Source organism: Triturus cristatus, chromosome 1_2, assembly GCF_964204655.1.
Source record: "Triturus cristatus chromosome 1_2, aTriCri1.1, whole genome shotgun sequence".
Classification (NCBI taxonomy): Eukaryota; Metazoa; Chordata; class Amphibia; order Caudata; family Salamandridae; genus Triturus; species Triturus cristatus.
The window spans coordinates 9,955,260-9,970,605 of record NC_140580.1 but is presented as its reverse complement, the minus strand read 5'-3'; positions in this window follow the sequence as shown (position 1 = coordinate 9,970,605).

Here is a 15,346-nt window from a genome sequence, read left to right as displayed (position 1 = left end):
CCGACTGTAGGACAGAGCAGGGCACCACCTGTAGGACAGAGCAGGGCATCCACCATCTGTAGAACAGAGCAGGGCACCATCTGTAGGACACAGCAGGGCACCACCTGTAGGACAGAGAGGGGCAACATCTGTAAGACAGAGCAGGGCACCACCTGTAGGACAGAGCAGGGCACAACCTGTAGGACAGAGCAGGGCACCATCTGTAAGACAGAGCAGGGCACCTCCTGTAGGACAGAGCAGGGCACAACCTGTAGGACACAGCAGCTCACCGACTGTAGGACAGAGCAGGACACCACCTGTAGGACAGAGCAGGGCACCATCTGTAGGACAGAGCAGGGAACCATCTGTAGGACACAGCAGGGCACCACCTGTAGGACAGAGCAGGGCACCGACTGTAGGACAGAGCAGGGCACCACCTGTAAGAGCAGGGCACCACCTGTAGGACAGAGCAGGGCACCACCTGTAGGACACAGCAGGGCACCATCTGTAAGACAGAACAGGGCACCGCCTGCAGGACAGAGCAGGGCATCATCTGTAGGACAGAGCAGGGCACCACCTGTAGGACAGAGCAGGGCACCATCTGTAGGACAGAGCAGGGCACTATCTGTAAGACAGAACAGGGCACCCACCACCTGTAGGACAGAGCAGTGCACCACATGTAGGACAGAGCAGGGCACCATCTGTAGGACAGAGCAGGGCACCACATGTAGGACAGAGCAGGGCACCGCCTGCAGGACAGAGCAGGGCACCACCTGTAGGACAGAGCAGGGTACCACATGTAGGACAGAGCAGGGCACCATCTGTAAGACACAGCAGGGCACCACCTGTAGGACAGAGCAGGGCACTGAAGCACGTGAGACCATGTTATATATGAGGAACATTTTTTTGTTCCCGCTGTTTCTACATCATAGCAGTGCAATGGTGGCGCTCTGTGAGAGTGATGCATAACAAATGTCATTAAGATGAACATAGACAGGTACACCTGTCTATGTTATACCAATAATGTGTGGCGGTGTTGCTTAAGCAGTGGTGCCGTTCCCTTTGCAAGCTTCCCAAACTTCACAAAGTTAGCTAACAGTTAAAAAGAAATGGGTGAAAAGAATGACAAAAAACGTCCTTTTTGCACGAGAAAACCCCTTCAAAATCTATTTTTTGCGAGTGCGGACAAACACAGAGAGACTGATTTGGGAAATTTGATATTGAAACGGTCTATTAAGGATTTTGGCCCAATAGGCTGATAAGAGAGATTGAGACTCAACAGCAGGATGAGAGGGGGTAGAGAGACTAGCCTAAACTGAGACTTTTACCATGACTGAGTGAGGGCATGTCATAATCTCGGGGTAAGATCTGAGAAAGCAGGCTGAGAGGGGCTGGGACTGGGAGGGAGGAAACAGCATGTATCCAGGGCAACCTTGGTGAAGCAGGCTGAATTGCAGAGTTAAAGCAGAGATAATAGTTTGTGTGGCAGATGGTAGGTGGATAGTGCTAAGCAGAGATGGGAGGTGTGGCACAAGAGCAGAATAGGCGGTGCTAAAGCAGAGAAGGGAGGTGTGGCAACATGGAAGGTTGGGCAGTGCTCAAGCACAGATGGGCATTCCAAACAAAAGATAATTCTAGGAAAATATAGCCAAGTTCTCGAAGTACAACAAACCAAAACTAGCTGATTATCTTGAGAGTAATCAACTTTTAATGGAACTCTGCATTGTCCACAGTTTATGTGCAGGAAGGGACACCTTCCTACACATTAACAATCCTTTCCCTCAACACAGGCACCCTTGCACTACGGTGCAAGGGTGCCTGCATTGGTGCTAGGTTCCTAACTTTAGCACCAGCGCAGGGAGAAACGCAGAGCTGCACAGTATTCTTGTAAATACGGTGCAGTCCCGCGTTTCAGAAGTGGCGGAGCGAGGCGTAAAGCCACTAAGGCTAACGTTGCGCTCCCTCACTTTTTTTGTAAAGATGACCCATACTCTGCAAATTATAATGCCGCCTTAGGGATTTTGGATTTTCTCACTATCGGGTTAGAAAACTGGAGGGTGCAGAATGCAGCAGCATAACTGCTATTCAATGCCTCTAGTGTACTTCCCTCTTCCCTACTGACTGAGCGCCACTGGCTTCCAATAGGGAGATGTCTCATCTTTGAGGCCCTCTGCTCTTATCATGAGGGCTTTTAAAAGGCACAAGTGTATAAAAGTCATAAATTACAGACCAACACACCTATGTGCTGCTAGTGACCCTCTTCAGAGAACGTTTTTCTAGTTCCCAAGATGCGTAGGCCCAGAGAAGTAGGTCGGTCCTTCTCGTATCTGAAACCTACATTTTAGACTGACCTCTCGTTTTCTGTCCGAAATGAAGACAATGTCCTGGTATTTTTAGAAACTAAAACCTCCTGTGTTCCCCCAGGGCCACCGTTTGCGTATTTGCAGGCTTTTTAAATCCTTCCACTGGCTCGATGATGGTGGATAACTGGCAGGTGCGGTGAATTCGTGATAGTTTAGAAAGAGCCCCAGCCCCGGGAACGCGCACTTCCGGCAGCCCAGACAGGAGGCCACCCACTGCGGACATAACATGATCAGCTGGGACCTTGACGAGAAGGCCGCCCCTTGGATAGTAAAATGCGGGTGGGCTTTCAAAATGAGGAACAAAACAGCAAATAATCATCGCTAATTAAGATCCATTGTATGTACTTTTTTATCATACACGTTCACTGTGAATATCCTGAACACCTGAGCCCTAGCAGGAACAAACTTCTCTCATGCACTGAAATAAATATGTTCCTGGAGAAGACAGGAGGGAAAGGTTTCTTTCAATGTAAGAGACCCCCAACCATTGTCATAGGAAGGTGGGGCCGGCATCGGACACGCCGCATGTATGGCGGTCCTGCCGGCCCCCGACGACCACACAGGGGCGGGCCTATCGTGCGCAAGGGTGACGCGACAGGCGTGTCCCGCCAATGGTTGGTCTCTAGGTTGTTGGGGCGTGCCCCGGAAGTGATTGTAATCACTTCCGGGGCACACATCGCATCAAGGCTAGGCCGGTTAGAACCGGCCTGGCCTGAATAGGTTTTGAATAAAAGGCTGGGGAGCGGCGGAGTCTACCTCTTTGCTCGCCGCTCCCACAGCCTGCCCCCTTAAGCACAACAGCCTCGCTAGAAGGCTGTATTTTAATTTCTGTTTTGTCTTTTCAGAATGTATTGAGAGCTCAACTGAGAAGATTCCATCGTCGCTGTGTGGTTCGCTGGATGGCGGTAGCAGAATCGGGCTGCCTCGCGTGGAGGCCTTTGTTTTCTTTTGCAGGCTTTTGTTAAAAGGGGGCCGTGAGCGGACGAGATTCGTTGCAAAGATCAGTGGGCGGCAGGAGCAGGGACGTGTCATCGTCGTACCGGAGCTCCGGAGTAGGCGAGCAGCTGGTCACAGGCCGAGAGCGGTATCGTCATCGTCGTAGCGGGGCCTGGAGTGTGCAAACTGCTGATCGCAGACCGTGAGCGGTATCGTTGGTGGCGGGAACGCCGCGAGTGGGACCAGGAAATTTGGTATTTATGTTGCGTGCTGCATGCCGCTTGCACTGAATGTAGGTGCAGTTGTTAGGTCCCCAACCGAATGGTGCAGTGAGTAAATCGCGCACAGCTCAGCACAGCCCCGCAGCTCCCCCTGGCAGTACATCTGCGATTGGCCACACAGACCACGGTTTGAGGCCCCGTGCCCCGCCCTGGACTGCTCTTAACTGCTTCCTCGGCTTTCTTGTTCTCGTTCTGTAAAATATCTGTTGTTAAGACGGAAGGCCACAGGTTCGAGATATGTTTCTTTTTCTATGCCTGAGTCAGCTGTTCCTTGGGGAAAAGGTATGCGTTAAAGAAGACTTTAAGCACATCGGGGCTCAACTCCGCGCAAACGAGGCCTCTTGTGCTGTCGCAGCCCTTGTGGCGTCACCAGGTTACCTTCAAGTACATGTGAACATTTCCCTTTAACCGTGCTTTCCCACGGTGGGGTGCAGGGGCGGTGGAAATGACATTATGTTCCCCGGGCAAGTTGCGCCCTGTCTGTTATACTTTAATCAGTGCACATTTGGCATGTGAATCCCTCGTGTGTTAGGGCTGAACGCAATCTATGTAATGGAAGTGTTCTGATAAGTGAATCCGTTTTACAGTTTGAAGATAATCTCCGAATTGAAGACTAAAGTAGTTTAAAGATCTTTGCTTTGTCTGCTATTCTTGTGGTAGCGCATTTATTCTTGTGGCTGCGCCTGCTCACACGTCCGTTTCTTATGCATGCACGTAAATTTCATAAGAATGGTTGTAATACATCTAGTTGGGCGCTTCATGGCACATGCAGTTGGCACCTCAGTTTCCAATGTACGGTGAAATCACCCCCTGTAGAGAAAAGAGCATTTGGTTGAGGGGTCTGGGCCCATCGTTTTCTACTCTGTTGGCCCAATTTTACAAGTGTGTTTTAAAATATTATCTCGGCCATACATGGATGCTGGGCTCCCGGACATGAGATAGTGTTTCAGGCAGTCACTCACTGTACATTGATTCATCTATTGGCCAGTTCTTACTCGGCACCGACACCTAATTTTAATCTCCGGCACATGGGACAGCCCACCACTGGTGGCACTGTTTTGTATAAATTGTAGGAAGAGCACTATGCAATGTCTCTTTAATTTTGTTTAAAAATGTGAGTTACATCAGAACTCAGGTACTGCTTTCCAAGCCATTCATTCTTACAGCCTTGTTGGTATGAACAGCAACCAGTGGGGTAAAGAAACGTCCAGTATTATATAGGTACTTACCTACACCTCCTTCCTTCACGAGTAAGCTGTCTTGTGAATACAGTTATTACATCTACGTGTTCGCATGCATCACATAGTCAAAGGAAGGATTGCACCTGGTTTGCCACAAATGTTTTCTCTAAGGGTCCAAAGGACAGATTAGCACAGTAGCCACGTATGCCCGTTTGTCTTTCCTCTAATCTCATGAGTAGTCATTTTGATTACCGACAGCCTTGGTTGGACAGAGGCAAAAGGGGCAAAGATAATTGTATATGTGTTGAGTACTTAGCAGGATGCTATTTAAGTGAATCTTGAGGCAGGTTTGGGTACTGCAATTCCCGCCGTTTTTGCTTTGTACTATTGCGCCCCGCGTGATCAAGTGTTGTTTGTCTTTGATTATGATAGCACAAGCAGCGCGCTCTTGAGGGCATGTTTAAAGCACAGGGGTAACGTTTACAGGGTGGCTGTAGAACATCTGAGCAGCCTAGTTGGGCGGTGTATTGCCCTTTATGTTAGCACCACATTTAAACTGTTGTGGGGATCAGGGGCTGGGCAGATTAGGTTTTAAAAGGTGCTAATGACTTTGAAAGGTATTTTGTAAAATCTGAAAAGCGTTACTGGGCAATATTCTACCCATTGTTTTTAGCACCCTGTTTAAAGGTTCATTTGAGAATCAAGGGCTGTGCATGGTACATTTACCATTATCAAGCCATCTTTCCCTAGATCATGGGAGGCTCTGCTCCTCAGCCTCTCCGGAGGCATCACCAACCTGTTTTCTTGCTGTTTTCTAGGTTACAAGCAACTGGTTTTTAACGCGGTGTGCGCAGCCCTGTCGTTAGACTCACGTCGTGGGGTTCTTGATCGCTGGAGGAGTGGCAAAGTTTTGTGCAGAGTTTTTGCGTTGTCAAGGTACACCCTTTGTGTTACTAACAGTTTTATTGTACTGAAACCCGGTCCCCCTGCTTTATTTCGAACAATGCAGTAGTCCCCTGGTTAATGCCCTCGTCCATTTTCACGGTGATCGATCTATTGAAGGTCACACGCCCTCTTTCCAGGTTATGTCGGGCTGTTTTTTGGGAACATGCGGTGAATTTCGTACACACAGCTGTTATCAATTTAACCAGATAATGAAGCGTCATTGTAATCTGTGTTGCCTCGTTGACCAGGTCCAGTCTCAAGGTGTTGGGTATATTAAAAATGAATGCAACGATCAATGGCGGTCACAGTCGTTCAGAGCCGGTACTTAGTAAGATATGCTGAGCAGGGGCGTGTTCAGCATATTACCGGTTACTTTTATGGTTTTAACCATTATTGAAGCGAACATCTCTTCGCTTGCTAAAAGGTCTATGACAGGCACACTGGCTCGCTCAACTTATGATTTCTCATTGGTGGCATTACTTGCGGTGGAACTTATCCACAGTAATTTATCTTCTGAATAGGAAAACGAATAGTAAAAGGTTTGCACTCCCATGCTGGTTTGTAACACCATGCATGTAAATTGGGTTGGAGCCGCTTCACAAGAAAGGCAAGTATAGAGTCAGCATTTGTCGGATAAATTGAGTTGGGCGGCTTCACAAAAAATGCAAGTTATAGATGCAGCTTTCATCCGGTACACATCCATTCCACATGTAGTTCACTTTTGGGGTATTACTTACTTGTGTGGTTACTCTTACTGCGATGAGGGGGGCTGGAGCAGCAGAATGCGAAGACCTCAAGGTTATATTGCCAGGGGTTTTACCAGTGTCCCTGCACCCAGGTGCCGGGACACTGGTGAATTGGATGGATGTGTTGTGGCGCACGGTCCGGTGTGCACTATGTGCCTGATCAAACATTATAGGCCTATGGTTTGAAAGCGGTAACTCTGCACTCTATTCCTGTGCTACACTGTACCTATTTACCTACCGCTCATGGCTTGGGCACTTTTAGTATTTTGTATGCCTATGTTATCTTGCATTTGTGTTGTGTCACACATTGTATCACACTGTATCTTTAACCCAAAGACGAAAGCACTAATCGTCTGCGTTTGGTTTTCATTTATGTATGGCTGGATTCATGACTGTGATACATGGGAGGCGCCCCACACCACAATGGCTGCAAGATGCGGGCAGGCAAGGGGACCGGAAGATCCGAGACGGGAGTGGCAAGCAGCGGCATCAAGGCTGATGGGCGATCAATGGAACAGCTCAAGAGGTGCCAGCGTGCATGGGGGAGATGGTGCTGCCCATGCAATATATGGGTTGAATATAGGTGTATCAACCACTTGTTGTTGCCAGCCCGGGTATTGTAGCAGTGCGCTGCTTTACAAGTGTAAGAGTGTCATCCATTTGTTGTTGCCAGATGTGGTATTTTGCAGTACGCTACTCCGCAGGTGTGTGCTTTGCCAGCTTGACCGAACCCAGGTATAAAAGGTGTATACAACACCCCCCGGTCGGGAAAAGGTGTTCTGCCATTACGGCACCTGTGCTCGCCGGTGCCATCATAGGCGAGCTAAAAAAGTTGGGAGGCTCTGTAGCAGGGGGAGAAGCTTGCGCAGACCCTAGCCCCGAACATAGTGCTCCGGGTAGGTTGTTCACGGAATTTCCCACGATATGCACAAGGGAGATCTTGGGGCCCGTAGGGGCACTCCCGGTGTAGCCTTCCAATGGGGCATTTCCACCGGCAATGGGTATCATTGTCAGGGGCAGTGTGTCTATCGGGCACATCGCGATGCTACCAATTGGGGCCATTTAGTGGCTCCCAGACGATGTGTCACTTTCCCCATAGCCAGTCAGCCCTAGGAGTATTATCCTACACTCGGGGTGGGGAGGACCGGGTACGCTTGGGTAATAAGGGGGATAGACAAAACACTAATCACAAAAGTAGGTGGGTAGGCACGTCTATGCCCGGGGTACATCCTGGCACGAGGACTGCAAAGATCCCCTAAGGGGAGGCTATCTAGGGCTCCACACCTCCAGACTATAGAGTCGTGCTTCTTAAAAGATGGCATCCATCTGTCAAAGTTAGGGATTTCTAATCGTTATGGAGGTTCTTCTAGCCGGGTTAGTTAGGTATAGGGGCAGGGCATGACCTTTCGGTGAGTTTGGGGGGGGCCTGATAGTCGGTCAACTATGCAGGCCTGTGGCGGTAAGGTCATGATTGGTGAGCAGTAAATTTAAGGTCCTTAGAGCGCGGCGCCATTCTTGAATGGCGTCGCCCAAGGGGGAGGGACAAGTGGTCTCTCATAGAACTCCAGGGGCAGTTACAGCCGGTTGGCTGGATGGGTGCGGGGGAGGGGGAGTCACGCTTTTCCAGTAGGATGCTTGGCCACCCCGCACGTGCACAAGGGCGCAAGTAAATGGCGCATAACTGCAAGGGCCCCTTATGGAGAGAATTTACAGGACGTACGGGTGTGACCTGGGGGGGAAGTACCCTCACGGGAAATGGGCCCTCTGCGCATGCACACTCCGGTTGGAGGGCGGGCATAAGGGCGTACAGGGGCAACCTGGGGGGGAAGTACCCTCACGGTAAACGGGCCCCCTGCGCATGCGCACTCCGTTGGAGTGCGGGCATAATTTGATAAGGATCTGGCACCAGTTAATGACCTTGCCGTAGGCTCAAAATAGGGATACGCAGAAAATCAAATGTTATTGTTATGATTATTGATTTTGGAATGTTTAGATTCGGATAGGAATATATTTGTATTAGAGATATGCATGTATGTCGGTCCTGCCGGCCCCCGACGACCACACAGGGGCGGGCCTGTCGCGCGCAAGGGTGACGCGACAGGCGTGTCCCGCCAATGGTTGGTCTCTAGGTTGTTGGGGCGTGCCCCGGAAGTGATTGTAATCACTTCCGGGGCACGCATCGCATCAAGGCTAGGCCGGTTAGAACCGGCCTGGCCTGAATAGGTTTTGAATAAAAGGCTGGGGAGCGGCGGAGTCTACCTCTTTGCTCACCGCTCCCACAGCCTGCCCCCTTAAGGACAACAGCATCGCTAGGAGGCTGTATTTTAATTTCCCCACCCACCGTCCCCTAAAAGCAGGGTTTACAGTGTGTATTGTTAGGAAGTTAATTTTAGGTTGACATGGTTACGTTTATCAAATGTGTGATGATTTTCTTTCCCATTGTTTTAGGAGATGGTTTTCTTGAACAGGTCATGTTTATTGTTGTATTTTAGTCCCTTCAAGTTGACATGGTTATGTCTATTCATATGTGTGATGGTTTCTTTCCCATTATTATAGGAGATTGTTTTCTTGAATAAGTTGTTTATTGTCGTATTTTAGTGCTATTCCTTGGTCAGGCGGTAAGGTCATGATTGGTGAGCAGTAAATTTAAGGTCCTTAGAGGGCGGCGCCATTCTTGAATGGCGTCGCCCAAGGGGGAGGGACAAGTGGTCTCTCATAGAACTCCACGGGCAGTTGGCTGGATGGGTGCGGGGGAGGGGGAGTCACGCTTTTCCAGTAGGATGCTTGGCCTTCCCGCACGTGCACAAGGGCGCAAGAAAATGGCGCATAGCTGCAAGGGCCCCTTATGGAGAGAATTTACAGGACGTACGGGGGTGACCTGGGGGGGGGGGAAGTACCCTCACGGTAAACGGGCCCCCTGCGCATGCGCACTCCGTTGGAGTGCGGGCATAATTTAATAAGGATCTGGCACCAGTTAATGACCTTGCTGTAGGCTCAAAATAGGGATACGCAGAAAATGAAATGTTATTGTTATGATTATTGATTATGGAATGTTTAGATTCGGATAGGAATATATTTGTATTAGAGATATGCATGTATGTCGGTCCTGCCGGCCCCCGACGACCACACAGGGGTGGGCCTGTCGCGCGCAAGGGTGACGCGACAGGCGTGTCCCGCCAATGGTTGGTCTCTAGGTTGTTGGGGCATGCCCCGGAAGTGATTGTAATCACTTCCGGGGCACGCATCGCATCAAGGCTAGGCCGGTTAGAACCGGCCTGGCCTGAATAGGTTTTGAATAAAAGGCTGGGGAGCGGCGGAGTCTACCTCTTTGCTCACCGCTCCCACAGCCTGCCCCCTTAAGGACAACAGCCTCGCTAGGAGGCTGTATTTTAATTTCCCCACCCACCGTCCCCTAAAAGCAGGGTTTACAGGGTGTATTGTTAGGAAGTTAATTTTAGGTTGACATGGTTACGTTTATCAAATGTGTGATGATTTTCTTTCCCATTGTTTTAGGAGATGGTTTTCTTGAACAGGTCATGTTTATTGTTGTATTTTAGTCCCTTCAAGTTGACATGGTTATGTCTATTCATATGTGTGATGGTTTCTTTCCCATTATTATAGGAGATTGTTTTCTTGAATAAGTTGTTTATTGTCGTATTTTAGTGCTATTCCTTGGTCAGGCGGTAAGGTCATGATTGGTGAGCAGTAAATTTAAGGTCCTTAGAGGGCGGCGCCATTCTTGAATGGCGTCGCCCAAGGGGGAGGGACAAGTGGTCTCTCATAGAACTCCAGGGGCAGTTGGCTGGATGGGTGCGGGGGAGGGGGAGTCACGCTTTTCCAGTAGGATGCTTGGCTACCCCGCACGTGCACAAGGGCGCAAGAAAATGGCGCATAGCTGCAAGGGCCCCTTATGGAGAGAATTTACAGGACGTACGGGGGTGACCTGGGGGGGGGAAGTACCCTCACGGGAAATGGGCCCTCTGCGCATGCGCACTCCGGTTGGAGGGCGGGCATAAGGGCGTACAGGGGCAACCTGGGGGGGAAGTACCCTCACGGTAAACGGGCCCCCTGCGCATGCGCACTCCGTTGGAGTGCGGGCATAATTTGATAAGGATCTGGCACCAGTTAATGACCTTGCTGTAGGCTCAAAATAGGGATACGCAGAAAATGAAATGTTATTGTTATGATTATTGATTATGGAATGTTTAGATTCGGATAGGAATATATTTGTATTAGAGATATGTTAAGGTTAGGAAAATTACACCTGTACCTATCCAAGTAATCAATGTAATGGTTTTCTGCGTATTGTTTAAATATTATAATTAAAAATTGTTGATTTAATTTTATGTGAATAAATACGGCCGGGGGTTTACGACTCCCTAATCCAAAATTCCTTGTGCTAGGCGTGTTACTGTCTTAGTATTGATAAGGGAGGAGGGGGTCTAGGCTGTACCTGGCCATATTGAAACTGATCACCGCAAGCCTCTGACACAGCCTCATGGGCTACCGAAGACCTGTTGGCTGGTTTCAGTAAAAGCTGCTAAAAGAATTCGGGCGGCAATCAGCAAACTGATTTCATGATATTAACAAGTAATATGCATGACGCGCAATTTCCTGAATGTTTTTTTAATTCTCCATGATTTCCTATTTGTTTATCATTCGACATCCCTGACTGGATTTTAAAATGTGGTAGGTAGAGTAACCCAGCAATACAGACTATATAGATTAGTGGTTTATATCCCAAGATGAGCAGATGGATTTCAAATCTCTGAGGGCCTCATTGCAAGTCACCAGTTATTTGGGACGAGATCCCAGGAGCTGGAATCGCCGATTGAGAATGGTGTCCTTACACCAAATAAGGCATATTCCAGGGTGTGCTACCGGGAATGTTGAATACGCAGACGAGAATATCGGACCTTTTCTGCATGAAATTCCACTTTCTGGGCAGAATGGCGAGCCATTTTATGCTTCCGTCTACCTCCCTCTTTGGGCAGGTGGTAGATGGTGGCATGAGATTGCAAGAGCTGGGAGCCAGGAGGTCCGGGTACTTAGGGGGCAGTGGCGCACAGCAGTACAATGCAGCTTTTTCGGCATCCACTGTGGTGCTACAGGGGCCAGAATGGGCTGGGCCTCTGCCCACAGCCAGTACCGCAGATCCATCGGGTGTGGATCCCCCCCAGGTGAAAAGGGACCTAATGTTCGCAGATCCTGGAATTCTGGGCCTGGTATTTCCTAACCAACTAATCCTGGGTCCAGTAACACCAGACCTCGGAGACTCGCCGAGAGTGGTCTAATCCCTGGAGAGACTACTCTAGGCAACTTGTAATGAGTCCTGAGTGTTCATCCTCTCAGGTACAGGCCTTCCCATGATAGACCAGAGAAAATACATATGAAATAGCACACAGGGACGTATATTATATGCTATTGGAAAAACGCTTAATCTGAGCAGAATTTAGCATGGTTTCTTTGTCAGAATGGATCACCTCACCACATATTTGAGTTTCGAAAAATTATTACTTCCATCATTTCTAAAAATGATGCTCATTCAATGATATGCAATTGCTAGCCCACGTTATAAATAGCAAATTCACTCTTTGAAAGAGAATGCCCGCCAAATATGGGTGCCAAAGAACCGCAACTCAGAGTGAGTGGGCACGTGCTTACCACACCCGGCAGTGTGTCCCTTTGTCATCTCACTGTGACAAACTGAACCATACAATTATATTTAAAGTAGGCCTGGGCTAAAATTCCGTTCCGCTCGCGGAAATTGCGATAATTTGACATTTTCACGTTCCGCAGAGAGCGCGAAAATGTCAAAATTTCCACAATCCGCATCTTACCTGAATTTTTTTCTTGCTCGCTCTGTAAAACAATACATTCTCGCGTGCGCGCGATCGCCTTACCGGAATCCCCGCATTCGCCGACTAGTTTTCCTGATCCGGTCGCGTTCTCCACGAGATGTTGGATTGTTGGTAGCCATTTGCGCTGTCTCGCGACAGTTCGCGCCCGTATTAACGTCATTTGTCACGCGATCACATCATTCGTTGCGCGATCCAACTTTATTCTCGCGATCATGCACCGCGAGAGTATGAGATGATTGAGATCTCGCGCCCGTTAGCAAACGCATGGGTAAGTTGGCGAGCCGCGATCACGCAGAAAATACCGCAAACGGGCGGCAAAAAAACTTCCGCGTCTTTGCGATATTTCCACGTGTTTGCGGAGATTTTTAACATTTTCGCGATAGTTTGTGAAAGTGAATTTCGCAAATTCCGCCCACCCGCTCCTGACGTGATTCATTCACCCCGCATAATTCTTCATGCTAAGTAAGTCTGCTACTTCACGCTGCGCCATAGCCCCATTTCAGTAAATTCTTTCTATTCCACTAATCCCCCTCTTGGTTACAGCTTCACCTGGGCCAGCAACACGCCCGCTAACTTCGTAACACGCCGCATAGCACAGGCTGCTAGCGGCCGTCTCCCGTTGACATCGGCCTCCGTGGTTCTGCCCACACATGTAAGTTCTTGCATCCACGCCGCTACTAATGACAACCTTGTAATTCCTGCGGCTTCGAATCATATTCACTTTTCTTCCGCCCCCTCCTTTTGCGCTTCCAGAGGCATTGGAACGGTCACCTCGTCAGCAACCCGGATTCCCTCCTGTAATTACGGCGCTCTTCGGCCAACCGTGTAGGCCCCCACTACGGAATTGCGTAGTAAGTTTCCTTCTCCGGTTGTCACCCCCTATAGTCTGTATTCATCACTGGCCCTTCCCGGTTATCGACCACGCTCTCTGCAGCCAGCAGCTCACGACTATTCTCTACCGGGGGTTGGCTCTTCACTAGTCGCTTCCTACCTTGCTCAAATCACTTTTTAGCCCCCTCTTATGCGCTTCGCAGCACCGGTTGCATGGCACATATAATTATATATTAATTATATCATTTTCTCCATTCACTGCCAACTGCTATCAATATCGCGCTAATTCCGTCATGCGTTCCTGTCGGCTTCACCGCCACCCTTCAATGTACAGCATGACCCACTTGCTTTATAATTACTCAAGTACCTCGACATCACATTATTGGCCTTGATGTTGACTCCTCTTGATACGCCTTCATTGCGCTTCCGCCACAACACGCTTACTTGTTTTTTACTTAGGACACAGCAGTAATTGATTGTTTTCCCCACTCTAGATCCTACGTGCTCACATTTACCTTGTCCTGATGATGATCTTGACTAACTAAGATCGAAACGTCGTCGACCACAACGTCAAAATTCCCTTAAATACTGTCTAAACCAATTGGGTTTTTTTTTACTTGTTTCTAAATGCGATGAGATGTTTTTATTGTCACTTAGCACTTCACGTCACGCACTTTCACTTTTGTACATGTGAGCACTTTATATACAATACACAAAAGTAAAAATTATGGGATTGGAAGCAACTCCATTTTATGATGTAAATAAAATGTGATGTCTTCCTCTATTTTTCTGTGTCCTTGTATACGTTCCGTAATTGGATCTAATTCATTCTCTGCTACCATCAAAAAATTTTAGTGATAAATTTATTTTTTCCCCACAAATAAATTTCTGTAGCACTGCTACTCGAGGATTTTGTTGACCTCACCAGACCATTGTTTTTTGAACCACCCCTAATTTAAAGCAAAAAAAAAACACTGTCTCAAGCCACGTTCATAGTTTCTCAGTGAATAGGGTGTCAGATGGCCAGCTCTTTCTAAGAGCAAATTCACTGTTTACATTGAAAACCTTCGGCTCATGAAACCCCTCTTTGTACAACATTGCCCCTGCACACTGTTACAATGGTGAAAGGCTTTATCATAAATGCTTTACCTTTGTGACAATCTAGCACAAGAGATGCACGAACCAGTGAGCAGTATGGTGTATATGACAAGCACAGGGCCTTGTCCTGTCTCCCATGAGAAGAAGGGAGAACGCATGCTATAAGATAGTGAGTGGTTAAATACTTCTTTTAGAGATACACCACGGATACGGGTCACGCGCCCCCTCTAGAAACAGCACAATCCACCATCCAACTGCACACAACCAGCCTTTAGGAATACCCACATCCTAACTGACCACAGAAAAGGTAGGAATCCTGTGTCTTTATGAGAGCAACTTTGTATATAATGAACCAGTTCATAGCATAAATCGGTTGCGCTCAAAGGGCTTGCAGTACCGCCTGGCTTTGCACTATTCTAACACTATGCCCACATTAACCGTGGGTAGATTGTTGATCTTTGAACTGGTTATTGTTCATTCAGTTTACCACCAAAAAGTTAGTATTTCCTAAATTGAAATTTCTGCATCTTTCAGTGTTAGAGGTAATAATCCACATTCTATTGCTGCCTAGCTATTTCATGAGTGACACACCTAACATCAGGGCTGTAAGTGGGATGAAAAAACTAGAGGGTTTCTAATAGGGTGTGGCCAATGCAACTTAGGGCGTGGCTTAAAAAAAACATGCTAAAAATCTGTGTGTTGCATAGTGTGCCACCTGACTGATATTTTGCTGCTTCTATCATTGTATCTAGATATATAATACAAGTAACATTACACCTACAAGAAGCCAGGGCTGTCTGTGTCAATGGTTGTTTGTTGTATAAAGCTGTAGATAATATTGAAAATTCTTCAGCTCTTGTGGTAGAGGTTGTGGCGCAAAGCTAGAGCTGCCATGGTGAAGCAGGTTCGAGTAGGGTCAGCTCAACATCCTGTGATTCTGGGCAAATCACTTAATCTCTCTAGTGCATGCCAAAAGAAAAAATATATATATGTCACTGTGTAATGTAGTAGGTTCTCATGAAAAGTGCTCCAATTCCTTTGGGTTGATTTCACGCTATATAAAACTGCAAAAAACATAAAGGTTACATCAAATGCAGTGAATTGTAGCAGAGTTAAGATTTTTTT